Below are 14,631 nucleotides of genomic sequence, written 5' to 3'. Positions count from 1 at the left end.
TTTTAACACGCGTTTGAACACGAATAAATTGGAACTTTGTTTGAAGGTTATGCTTTTGTTCGATAAGGAATTGTCATGTGTTTGTAATTTATAAAGCAAATACAAGCATTGATGGAGAAAATTGCATGATGTAATTTCCCATCTCAGCCGCGACAATTTGGTGCAATGAATTCATTAAGGCATATAAAAACTAAAATACTGCGGGTCCATTTATTTGTCGCACAGTATGGTACATTGGTGTCACTAGGTGAAGACATCTTTGATGTTCACACATGCAGGTTCTGATATATCACTGTGGGTCTCCACTCTAATTCAAATTAAAACCGGATTTAGATTTGGCGCTATTGAAAAATTAAGCAGTTTCATACTGTTGTATATCTCAGCCGTCCGATCAAACATTAATAATGAGATTATTTGATGGTTATTTTTTCTGTGTTTGATCAAAGACGTTTGATCATGAATTGATGGCTGAAATACACAACAACATAAAAATGCATGATTTTTCATCACCACCAAATCCAAATCAATTAAAAGCACCCACTAGTATGTATATGGACATAAGTCCAACTGTCCAAGTAGGGTCACTTCCAATATCACTTTTCTCTTTTTGTTGGCTCCTTAATCTTTTGAGAAATGATGTTTTTATTGACATCAAAATTTTAATATATGTCTCAATCATAGAATATATAATACGAGAAATGTTATTTCAACATTTAATTTTTAATAATGTTTTTGACAACTTTCTACTTCATATACTCATATTATATTTTTATTCTCTCTCGTATTTTTTCGCTCTCTTTATTATTTTTGTCCAATAAGAATAAGGGAAAAAAAAAGTGTCCCAAAATTGTCACAAAATGGGTGTTCAAATAATATTCCTCTATATAATATAGAATGATAAACAAAAACAAAAATTTGACACAGTAGATTACTATTCACAAATACTCCTCTACATTTCATCAAAAAAAAAAAAAAACTCCTCTACATGCCAAAAACATGACGGCATAAAAAAATAAGGTCGTTTTCATTTATTCACTTATCTAAAAACATTAAAAAAAATGGTAATCGTCATCTTCTTTGAAACTTGCATTTCCAACTCTTCATCTTCTATTTTTGTCTCTACTCTTAGTCTCTGATCATATTGTTGCCACCCGAGTCACTCTCTACAATTGTTTCGATGTTCAATGATAAAAAAAAAACATAAAAAAAAACACTCTTGTTAGATTGGTGTAACGGATTTGTCAAATATGATGAATATCTATATTGGGAGGTGAAGATAAGTTATGTTTATAGGAATGCAAACTATTGTATTCATGCCAACAGAGCTTTATAACTCTGACTTATCTGATGTGCCTGCTCCACAACTTATTATTTTGTAATTTTTCCCTTTCGGTTTAGACCCTCTTTTATTCAAAAAAAAAAAAAAAACTCATGTCGTTGAAGGAACGAGATAGAAACATATGGAGGAGTGAAGGTGGTGCAAGAGTCCAAACTAAAGGAAGTGAAGGTGCCTATAGTGTTGAGATTTTATCTCCATATCTTTCTCTATAATCACCATAGATCAAGGGATTGGCCAGCTGTATGTTTTTTATTCTTTCTCCTTATTTAGAGTTCTCTGATATGGAAATTCACTCATAATTTGTAGTTCCATTTGTATTATAAATATCAATTGTATGTACTCATCTAAATTGATTGAGAGAGTATCAATAATAATATACTTTCTTCTTTCAAGTTGGTACCAGAGCGATACCTTTTGTTTTCCAGTAAACTTAGCCAAATGAGTGAACCAGTAAAAAATAATGAAAACAGCGCTGAATCATCTGGAATAAAATCAATTCCAGTTGTTGTTCAATCTGAAGGCATTTTTAATGCTTGAATCATTCTTGATGAATCAAACTATGATGTTTGGTCACAATTAATGGAGATGCATATTGCAGAAATAGAGAAACTCTCTTATATTAGGGGCAAAATGAAGAAACTTGCAAAAACAGATGATGGGTATGAAAAATGGTGTTGGTGTTTTATGTTGGCCTCATTTTGCTAAAACAAATGTTCAAGTTAGATGTTGAACAGAATGTTTCAACATCAGGTACAAGTAAGATGTTGGATAGCATGCTTCAACATTGGATACGACATCTAGTGCTTCAACATTGGATACCACATCCAGTGTGCTATGTTTTCGCGAATGATATATTTTTGCGTGAGATCTTTGAAAGATTTGATTGAAGAATTAATCCACGCCTTTTTACTTGTGCACTAAGTAGCGCCTTTCCTGATGTTCTAGAAGGTGGCCATGACCTAGTTTTGTTTCTAAACAAATCAACTATTTTAGGAAACAAAACATTTGATTCAAGAATATTCCTTGCTGGAACTTTTGGACCTGCTTCGTTTCTGAAGCCCAAATTCAAGACCTAGTTGTGCTAGCTCATGTTATATAAAGGAAGACTAAACCCTTGTGCAAATCACTGAAGTCGGAATTGAGTTTTACAAAGCGTGTGTTTAGGGTTTTAGTATTGTTAATTGTGTTCCTTTTCTTGTATTACCTTGATGCAAGATTAAGGACTGTGTGTTACTGTGTTGTAATATCTTCGGAGCTTCTAAGCAAGGAGATAGTGTGTATGAACCATTCATAAGCTTTAAAGTATGGAATTGGTGGATGTTTTAAGAAGTGTGTCTTCATTATAAACTGTAACGTGTACGATCACAGTGGTTGTGATTAAGAGAGGAGTTGAGCGGAGGTTCTCATACCTAGGTGTGACTTAGGTAGAATATAGCACGTGTGGTGATTAGGTGAGAAGTCATAAACGTGGCGTTTATTGAGGGCTTTGAACTAATACTATCATAGTGGATTCACTCCTGGATTGGTATCCCGTAGAGTAGGCTGTTATGTTGAACTAGGTTAACAAATAACTGTGTTATTCTGTTTCCTTCTTTTTACATTTCCTTATTGTTCGTCTAGTTCAGTGTTGAACACAGTGTTGGATCATCAGATCAAACATACAGTGTTGGAGCATCGTGTTCAACATCGTGTTACTAGTGTGCCAGAATTTCAAATGGTATGCTGAAAACTAGAAAGTGAAAAGATGGCTATTAATGTCCATGAAACCAGAAATCATGAAGAGGTATTTTCGTATACCTACTGCCCATGAAATATGGAGTGCCCTGTCAAAGGCATTTTATGATGGCTGTGGTGAATTGCAAGTCTTTACTCTAAACCAAAGGGCTTTTGCTGCTAGACAAAATGGAAGATCTCTATCTGAATACTATGGAGAATTAATTGAGATATTTCGAGAATTGGATCATCGGGATACAGTGAACATGAAAGATCCCGATGATGCAATTGCATATAAAAAATCCATTGATCGGTTGAGAGTCCATATATTTCTTGCAGGGTTAGATGACATATTTGATCAAGTTCGTGGAGAAATTCTGCGCAAGGATCCGACTCCGGGACTGGAAGAATGTCATGGCTTGATTCGGAGAGAAGCGGTACAACATGCTACTCTAAAAGGAGAAATTAGAGACTCTGAAACGACTGCAATGATGACTCGAAACCGACAAAAACCAGTCAAAAGTGAAGACAAGTGCACTCATTGCGATAAAACTGGGAATTTGAATAAAAAATTAGGATTATGCAATGGAACAAGACTTATTATTACAAGATTGAGAAAACGTGCTCTTGAAGGAAAAATTATTTCAAGAAGTAATATTGGTGATCAGGTTTTCATACCTAGATTTTCTCTCACACCATCTGACGTAAGAATTCCTTTTAAATTTCAACGAAGACAATTTCCTTTAATGATTTCTTTTGCGATGACTATTAATAAGAGCTAGAGACAATCTTTAAAGCATGTTGGGATATATCTTCCATCGCCAGTGTTTTCACATGGAGTATGTTGCAATTTCAAGAGTTACTTCTAGAGAAGGATTAAAAATATTGATCATCAACGATGACGGCGAAGATACGACTAAGACTTCGAATGTGGTCTATATGAAAGTCTTCCGTAATATACCTTCCTTTGTATGAATATTTATCCAAAATTATTGTTGAACTATCGTTTAATGTTACTCAAAAAATTTCATATACCTTATATTATTGCAATTATCATATCGTAATTTATAATTACATATCTTACGGCTAATTAGACCCGTGCACCACACGGGTCGATGTTCTAGTTTGTGTGTAATTTTAAAATACTGGTAAATTATAGAAGATAAAATGTAAGATTAAGTTCCGTGAGTTTAACTTAGTTGACAGTGACATTGTATTATAAATATAGGGGTCGTAATTCAAACATCAGATATCCATTTATTCACCTTAAAAATATAATTTCTAACTACTAAATTACTTAAAAAAATATGAGACTAAAATAGAAATAAAATACACAATGTCACAATATTTTAATGTTTAAACATCATACTATAAATTAAGGTAAAAAAGAAAAGCCTCACTCTAGAAATGATATAATTACTAATTGGACACCTATTCTACTCATATGCTATTTACTTTGACACCTACTAGTATTTTATTTAAGTATTTTATTTAAGTTTTATGGAATCATATTTGACACCTATTTGCTATTTAGCATTGTGGTTATAACTATGAGTCTATGAAGAAGTCAAGGCAACCGTTATCTTTATTATATTCAATTGCAATGAATAGAATCCATATAGTACTAAATGAAAAAAGAAATCATAGGAAAAAGTAGGGTACTGGACCCATTTATGTAAGCTCAAAGGTATAAAATTTACTTGGAATATAGTACGTAGAAAAGAGGAAGAAATCTTGTCAAAAAAAGAAAAGAGGAGGAAATATTATTCAAAGAAGAAGGTGCCTTCATTTATAATCTCCAAAATTTTATGATAAGCAAAAAATTATTTATAAGTGAAGAACCAAAAAAGACAATGGAGATGCTCAATGCGCTTCACTACACAAATATCAAGTGTGTCTCCTTCACTACAGACTGTTGGATTATTCTCCAATGTCTTTCACATCTTTTGTTCGGGACGGTTAGAACGACCCCGTCTATATAAGCATGATCCCGAGTCACAATAAGATTGATATATTCATACTATACACATTTTTCCCACCTTATTCAGATATTGATTTGAGCGTAGGAGTACTAACCTTTTTGCAAGTTCCTTTCTGCTCACCAGAGAACAACCTTCAACCTCCATCACACTTTAGAGCTACTTATGTCATGTCGGAATCCTTGCATCGCAACATCGCCACTGAACCATCTTAGTTCGAATCCACTACGGGACAAATTTAATTATTAATTGTGATTTCTCATCTTCCCTCAACTTTACTCAAAGAGTATAAAAATACACTACCAGAAAGAAGATTCTGGTAAAAATACAAGAAACTTCGGGCATATTCGACATTCACCACAATTGTTTTTGGGTTTTTTTTTGTCAATTAGCCTAATGGCTACAATTTTACCCTTAAAGTAAATAAATAGAATATCAGTTAATGTTCGAATCCCGACCGCTACATATAATAATGTCACTACTAACTTAACTATGGTCACGGAGATAATTTTTTGGATCTTTATGAGAGAGTCCATATTAAAATATGTGTCAAGGAATGGAGGGAATATTATAAAAAATATGTCTTACTTTAATATTGACTTCCATCTAAAACTTATATTGATTTGGACATCAGTATTTTTTACAAGTACCATTTTTTTCATCATCAATCATCTTTTAATTCAGTATTCGAATTCCGACCTCCACCTCATATCAATCCTTCTATCAAAAACCACTAAAGTTCACAACCACTCTTTTATTTTCTTCGGATAATTACGAGGTCTATAGAGAACATAATCTTTCCCAAATCATCTTTTATCACATTTTTGAAGTAACTTTCCCATTCTATCCCCACTCATAATGTAACTCGCCACCAATTTCCTACGTGTCTCTAGTTTGATTTTTCTTTCAATATACTACCCGACCCCCTTTTCTCCAAAAACAAAAAATGCATTAAGCATCTTACCCCACTTACATGTTCTTTAGGAACCTACCTCATGATAGTATTATACTGTTGCATAGATTTAATTGTACTTTTTGCTTCAACTATTGCAATTGTACGATTTTGACCTTTATTTTTTTCTTTGTAATTTGATAGTTTTTCAAATTTGTATTTAAAGTTAATAAAGTAACAACATATATTGAAGTCAGCTAAATTTAGAGAAAATTGGAAAAACGACTGCCAAATAACAAAGAGGCAAAAATATAAAAGGTCAAAATCACTCCAATTTTTTTTTTTTTTTTTTTACAAATTAGTGATACATATGGATCTAAAGTGAAATTAAGGCTATTATTTATTAGTGTTACTTAGTCAAGTTGTCTATTAACAGTCTCATATTAAATGAGATATTGTCAGCCTGACAACATATATTTATATGTGGATGTCCTCACTTTTCAAGCCGATTTTAAAGGGTCGTGTTAACATTGTTAACTACACAATTGATTAACAAACATGTCACCTAAGGATATATATTAAGGTATCTAAAATTAGAAATTTGCATTTAATAATACAAACGAATCTAATATTTAAAAAGTATAATGCACAAGTTCCAAGAAAATATTGCTACATTTGCATTATTAATATGTGCCCTTACGACACATGTTGACATTTTCCATTTTTTAAGGTTAAGGTAGGCTAAAACTAAATTCTAATAGGACATCAAATTATGTCCCAGATATGTTGGACCACCTACTATTAACTTACGACAATCAAATCACTCAAGTCACACTTTAGATGTCTGGTTCTCGAAGTAAGAGGTCATGCTCCATATGTCCAGTCTTAGTCATGAAGTAAATGAATTAAGAGTCTAACATTGTACGGGAGAATTCCCAAATGTAAATTTATATGTGAAGATAATTCTCATATTTTTTGTTTGTCGAAAGGGACAATTCTCACCTTAAAAATTGATTTTATAAAATTGAATTAGACCCAACACAAAATTTTAAGATTCTTCGACAGAGATTAATCATCAACAAAAACCGTTAAATACTTCACAATTCTTAAAAATAACATGATTACCAAAATAAAAATATATATGTCTAAAATATCTAGACATGGGAAAAAGTGATTAAATGAAGATATTTAAGATTATAAAAAGAGTAACAATGGTGGGCCTTTAGAAAGCAAGTAAGGCCCAGGTGATACCCAGTGGCACACAGACCCCCACACTCATTCTTTCCAATCTAAACTAAACCTACCTTATAAATATTCACTTCTGCTTTTCATCCATTATATAATTAATTCTCTCCCTTCACAGTGATTCAGTCTCAGTTAAACTCAAAAGTTCCAACCACTAATTTTTGTGATTTTCTCTTCACACACTGTTTTTTTTCTCTTTCAACATGTCTTCTTCTACTTTTGCTTCATCCACATGCACTCAAAATACCCCACCTTTCTACTTAGATGAGAAGTGGAAATTATCAAAGAAAGAATCATCATCATCATCATCATCAAGAAAAAGTCTTTCCTCAAATTCTTCACTCATGAAGAATAATTCAAGTTCAACTCATCAAAGAAAGTGTGCTTTTGCTAGAAAGTGTGCTAGGCTTGTTAAAGAACAAAGAGCTCGTTTCTATATCATGCGAAGATGTGTTGTAATGCTCATTTGTTGGAATGATCAATACACTGATTCATAATTATGGGATTTTTTTTTGTTTTTTTGTTTTCACCACCGGTATTCGGTCCACCGAACCATCTAATCTGGTTCCGGTTCGAATTCAGTTCTGACATTAAGTGGTTCCAGAGCTAAAATTATGGGATCTTTAATTCTGAGCTAAAATTCCTCTCTTTTTCTAAGTCCCTTAATTTATATAAATTGTACATAGATTTTTTTTTTCCTTTTTTCTCTTGGTGTTTGAATTTCTATTGAAGGAGGTTCATTTTCATCATGTTAGTGTTTTCAATTTTGTTTGTACTATGTTACTATGTTAGAATTGGAAAATATAAATGTTACTTATATAATTTGAACACTAATTAAATTGTCTTGTTTATTTTTTTGTTATCTAAAATGAAATTTATTCTTATTAATTTTGGTTTTGAATTTAATTTAATTTTATGTGTGTTTGGAGATGAAATAATTAGAAGTGATGGGTGTTTGAGATCTGAAATTTGAAAGATTCCATTGAAATTCAACCATTGGAGATGATGGAGGTGGTGAGGTGAGGTAAGCTAGCCTCTTTGAATTAAAGATCCGAAAATGTGCTTAGGCTGACGCAATAGCATATAATTTTTTAATTTATTAAGTTGTTTTTACACTACTCCTTAATATTAATAATTTGGAGGAATTTTGTTTGTTAATATGAAGTTTTTATCAATAATTAATCTCTGTTGGGAAATTTATACGTCACATAGGGTGAATTTTTTTCAACTGAATTTTCTTTATATGTATGAGTCTGAAATCGAACTCTGAAGATTTTTTTAATATAAAAATGGGCTCATGGAAATTGAAGCTTATGCAATTATTTATATATGTTATTGAAAGGGAGAGAAGGAGTGATAATAATAAATTAAACATCTTTGGAACGACCAAAGGGGCAAGCAACAAAGATGCCTTTGTCTTCGTCAAAGTAATGCACTTTGGTGCTAACTACAAGGATAACATTTTTTATTTCGTTAAAAAGTGGGAGATTTTGTTTCTCATATTCTTTTAAGGAAAAATAAATTGTTGTATTATGTGTTAATTGACAACCGATTGAGTTAAGTCTTCCATGTTCACGAAATTATAGTTGGTTCAGTGAAAATTGACGCTGAATTTCATAAGGATGGTCACGGTTCGATCCTCCGTAACTGTAATGGACAGGGGATTGGAACCACTTGATACCAGAACTAACTTCCGAACTAGATTAAACTGATTGTGAAAGTATAAGAAAGTTATAGTTACCAATTTTAAACACACTCTCAACTTTTTGGTATAAATAATTAATACAATATAAGTTTTTTTTTTATCAAAAAAAAAAACTTTTATATTTTGTGAGAATACCTAAAAAAAAATTATATTTGATATTGTGTCTATAGGTGAATAATGAATAAACTATTGATTAGAGTAAGTTTTCTACGGTCACAAGACTATAATCACGAGCCATAGACAAACTATTCTGTAAAAAAATGGTGAAAAACGTATAATTACTTTTTTTTTTATTATTTTTAAAATAATTATAAGAGTTGTCACTACAAAAACTTCGTCCTTTAGCCACAATTTTTGCCACGTAAACATTGAGGGTGACTTATACGGGCGCCGCTAAATTTAATAATGGCTATATTAGAATTTTGCTGCAACCAATTAAAGCGCGGTAAACGGTTATTTTTCCATTAGCCAAGATTAAACCGTGACTAACACTTTTTTGGGATTTTCAAAATACACATGTTGGCTACGATATTAGCCGTGGCTAACCTGGAATGAAACTTTGCCACTTCTCTAACCGTGGCAAACTTTTAATTTAGGCTTAAATTCAGTTTTACCCCATGTTTTGATTAAATCAGAATTTTACCCCTTGTTTTAAAATGAGGACTTTTACCCTCTGTTTTATAATTTTTTGGATTTTGCCCCCTCTAAAATTCTGCTTTCGAGTCCCAACTTCAAAGCATCGCACAGAACTCAATTTAGATCAATAATTCACCAAACTGATACCGAAATGACTATAATCGAGTTAGATTTCCACAATCAAACTCCACTAAATTTGGAGTTACAGAGAGAGATTAATTATTTTTTTAGTTAAGGTATGTCTCCCAAAATTCTGAACAAAATCTGCTTTCGAGTAACAACTTCAAAGCTTCGCACACCACTCGATTTGGATCAATAATTCACCAAAAGAATACCAAAATGACCATAATCGAGTTAGCTTTACACAGAATCAAACCCCACTAAATTTGGAGTTACAAAGAGAAATTAATTACCGTTTTAGTGAAGGTATGTCACCCAAAATTCTGCACAAAATCTGCTTTCGAGTCACAACTTCAAAGCTTCGCACACAACTCAATTTGGATCAATAATTCACCAAACGGATACTGAAATGACCGTAATCGAGTTAGATTTTCATAGAATCAAACCCCACTAAATTTGGAGTTACAAAGAGATATAATTATCGTTTTATTGAAGGTCTGTCCAATTACTAATTTTGCAGAAATCTACTTCTGACCTTCCAATTCAACATCGTCTACCAAACACATCGTAACTCCAAATTTGACGAAATTGAAATGAAAACAAAGGTAATTTTGTTAGCTTTCGATACATGTAAATACTATTAAAAAAATGAGCTACAGGGTGAGAGACATGACAAAAATACCAGTAGTAGATCCATACAATAATTAATTTGGACAGACCTTCACTAAAATGATAATTAATCTGTCTGTGTAACTCCAAATTTAGTGGAGTTTGATTCTGTAGAAAACTAACTCGATTACGGTCATTTCAGTATCAGTTTGGTGAATTATGGATCAAATTGAATTCTGTGCGAAACTTTGAAGTTGAGAATCAAAAGCAGATTTTGTACAGAATTTTGGTGGGGGGCAAAATCCAAAAAATTATAAAGCAGGGGGTAAAAGTCCGCATTTTTAAAACAGGGGGTAAAATTCCGATTTAATCAAAATAGGGGGGACAAAACTGCATTTAAGCCTTTAATTTACTTATTTTTTAATTAAAAAAAAGCTGCTTTTTTTTTCACTATTATATTAAGGTACCATTTGACCTAGCTTTTTTTAGGTGTAGAAGTTTTTTTTATATATATATAAACCATAGTATATTAGAAAGAAAAGTGAGATACAAAAAAGAGGGGACCAAACCAAACCCTCGACAACAGCTTTTTTTAGGTTTAGAAGTTATTTTTACCATAAAGTTAGAAATAATAGCTTTAAAACTAAAATTAAAGTTGTTTGGTAAATCATTCTTTTTTTATAAAAAAAATATTAAAATTTGTTTTTTTATTATTATAATAGGGTTAAAAGATATGTTTGATAATATATTAGAATTTTTCTTAAAATATAGAAGTGCTTTTTTATTATTAGAGCTTTTAAAAATTATTATTTGGCCTAACTTCTTACTTCTAAGGAAAAAAAAATTGGTCAAATGGTACCTAAGAGTACAATAATAGTCTTCTTTATTGATCATATAACACAAAAAAAATCAAACATGTATATAAAAGATCAATATTAATAAAAAAACAAATACCAAAGTATTTTTTGTCAAAAAAAAGAAAATACCAAAGTATTTCATAAAGTAATAATACAATAAAGACTAGAATAACTAGTGTTTTTTCTTTTGAACATTTGCTTTGAAGTTACCTTAATTAAAATCATGGAGGCCCTTAGTAAAGATGTTGAATATTTTATATTGTGAAGGGATATGTAACACACGAACTTGGCCATAAGTAACTTTCTCACGCACAAAGTGAATATCCATCTCAATGTGCTTAGTGCGTTGATGTTGAACATGATTGCTGGATAGATTTCTGACTCTGACATTATCACAATAAATTAGTGTGGCCTGCGAAACAGGGAAATGTAGTTCCAACAGAAGATTCTTAATAAGTCAACATGACTCAGATACTACATTAGTGACTCCACGATATTCTGCTTCAACATTGGAATGAGATAATGTAGGTTGTCATTTGACATACCAAGAGATGAGGTTGTCTCCAAGATATACACAATACCACGATGTGGACCTTCTGGTGTTTAACATCCAACCCAGTCTGCGTCAGTATAGGTGATGAGCTTATCAATGGAAGAAGTATTTAGATGTAAACCGAAGTCAAGAATGCCTTGAATGTATCGAGTGATGCGCTTCAAAGCAGTCATGTGTGGAGTTTTCGGATCATGCATAAGTGATATCAGGTCTTATAAGAGTCCAAGTATTGCAATGCTTCAGAAAGACTACGATACTCAATCATGTCATGATTGAATTTTCAGAAGTGCCACTTAGTTTGGCTTGTGTGTCCACTAATTTTCAGAAGGTTTGCAAATTGCAAGACGACATGCGCACTCAATAATTTCCTTGGCATATTTCTTTTATGATAGATAAATACCTCATGTGTGTCTAGTAACGAAATGTCGAGAAAATAACTTAGTATACCTAAATCATTCATAGCAAACTCGGAGTCAACTAGAATAATGTCATCCACATATAGAAGGATATAAGCTATATCATTACCTCAGCGGTAGATGAATAAGGAAGGAATTATCAGAGATACTATGAGAGAAACCCAAGGTAGCAACATAGTCAATAAACTGCTAATACGAAGCACGAGGTGCTTGTTTTAGTCCGTAAGGTGACTTCCTCAGCAAGCAGACATAATCAGGATGTTTAAGATTGCGGAAACTTGGTGGTTGATGCATGTATGCAGTTTCATCAAGATTACCATGTAAAAATGCGTTCTTGACATCTAAATAATGTAGACACCATGATTTTGATAAAGCGGCTCTGAGTACCATCCAAATAGTGGCTGGTTTGGTTTTGAATGATTGCTTTGAGCACATTTTGTTCCAACAATAGGTTTGATTCCAATCTCTTTTGAGCATTTGTTTTGAATGCTACCTGTTTTATTTTATTCATTGGCTTTAAGTGTGATATGATTAGCCATGAATCAAGTGAAAGAAATTGGTTTTGTTTTGTCTTTGTGTTATGTTATTTGGCTTGAAAGTGTGATATGGTTAACCACAAATCTGGATTGTATGATTAGATGTAGGTTTATAAAATGTACCGATTTAGTATACTAATATGTTAAATTTTGTCAATCGTGTAACTTCTTTGTGATGTTCATCAATTTTTAGCTTTATTAACGTAACAAATGAGTGTTAAATTATTAAATACTTTAAGTGACTACATGCTTATGTTGTTGGTTATATTTTTGGGGTGATGGAGGAGTTATTAAGACCACTGTGAGAAAAAGCAAACCTAATGATGTAGCTCCAACAGAAAATTTTCAACTTGATGGTATGCTTTTGCCAACATTGTGAATCTGCGATTATTTCGAGTTCGGATTTCTTATCTTTAGGGATTTCCTGGGCATTAGTGATACTATTCAATCAAAATCGGACGGTCTAAAATTCAGGTTCAGTATTTTGAATTATTAGTATCCAATTTTTGAACGGTCAGATCTTGATCGAACAACTACCGATATTCCAACTGCGAAAAATGGAGTTCCAATTTGATTATTTCATATTTAGTATATTAATGAACTACATCAAATATTTGATTATGAGTTATGACGGCAGGCATGCTGATATTAGTGAAATTTTTTACACTACACATGAAGAAAAGTCTTCTCTTTAATTTGAGCTTGGAAAGGGGCAGTGTTATCAAGGCTTGGGAAATTGCAGTCAAAATCATGAAGGTCTAACACATAGCATGATTTTCCTGCAACTGTATTTAAATTAAGGTTTTCATTTCATATTTGTTTTGGCTAATTTTTCAGGTTGGAGAAATAGCAAAAGTAACCAATCGTTAGTTGGTTCAGTGGTGATTGGCGCTAAACTTGGTAGGGAGGACCGCGGTTCGATCCCTCGCACTGCGATCGGGAGGGGGTTGAAACCACTTGATACCAGAACTGACCCCCGAATCAGATTCAACTGGTGGTGAAAAACCAAAAAAAAAAAGAAATAGCAAAAGTAACACGTAAGCTGGAATATGCATATGACAGTTCTGGATCTCCTCCTGATATTCCTGCAGAGTGTACTATTCTGTTATCATGCGCCTAACATTTAGTTTTGGATCATCATCATTGTTGAATACAGAAGTTCAAAAATGGAAATTACAACTAAGAAAAATAATGAAAAAACGGAATACGTAGGCTATGAAGCATGGACAAAGACATAGATACCGGACACGACACGGATATTGACACGTCAATATTGATAATAATTTAAGAAAATGACAATTCAATGTAATCATAAGTTTAGTGCCATGTCGGTGTCGTCGGTGTCGGACACCGACGCATGTTCCGCACCGAAACACACCTAATCCAAAGAGTGTCTGAACTTCATAGTATGTAGAGCAACACTTGGTTTTGAAATTGAGCTGATTGCCTATCGACCACGGAAGGGCTCAAGTGTAGGAAGTGTTTCAGGGAAAGGGCTAGGCTAGAGAAAGTAACTCATTCAACATACTATACAGACTTTATATTCTTCTGCAGTGTAAACCTAAGAAGAGGAGAAGAAGAAAGGAGAAAGGCAACTGCTATGACACGTGTGTGCAAGCAAAGTTGGAAGCCAAGAAAGGTCAAGGGAAGGGTAAAAGTAAAGCAAAATAATGGCTCACCAAACTTCTCCGTAAATTTCATATATAATGACACTCAAATGTTACCTATTCAATATAGGTATATGCCTTCCTTTTGGTTTGGCCAAGATAATGTAAAAAGTAAAAACTGAGTGCCAACAATGTTTGGTCCCCATGCATAATGTAATTTTAGTTAGTTGGGTAACTGCTAAATTACCAGCACAGTTTTTTTTTATATGTAACAATTTGTTCAAGTAGTTCTTGTTTAATTATCAAGACACTTTATTTTGTTTTTGAAGAAGCTAAATTAGCCCACTCAAATTGGCGCCAGAGAGAATCGAACCTCAGACCTCAAGAGGAGCACACTCCCAGGTCCCAAGACAATACCAATTGA

General features: G+C 32.7%; 1 pseudogene; it reads left to right on the top strand.

Moving 5' to 3' along the window:
• The first annotated feature begins 3,093 nt into the window (after positions 1–3,093).
• On the top strand, positions 3,094–14,271 carry LOC123913367 (annotated as a pseudogene).
• Positions 14,272–14,631: the final 360 nt, after the last annotated feature.

Source organism: Trifolium pratense, linkage group LG3, assembly GCF_020283565.1.
Source record: "Trifolium pratense cultivar HEN17-A07 linkage group LG3, ARS_RC_1.1, whole genome shotgun sequence".
Taxonomy (NCBI): Eukaryota; Viridiplantae; Streptophyta; class Magnoliopsida; order Fabales; family Fabaceae; genus Trifolium; species Trifolium pratense.
This window is presented reverse-complemented; position numbering and strand designations above follow the sequence as displayed.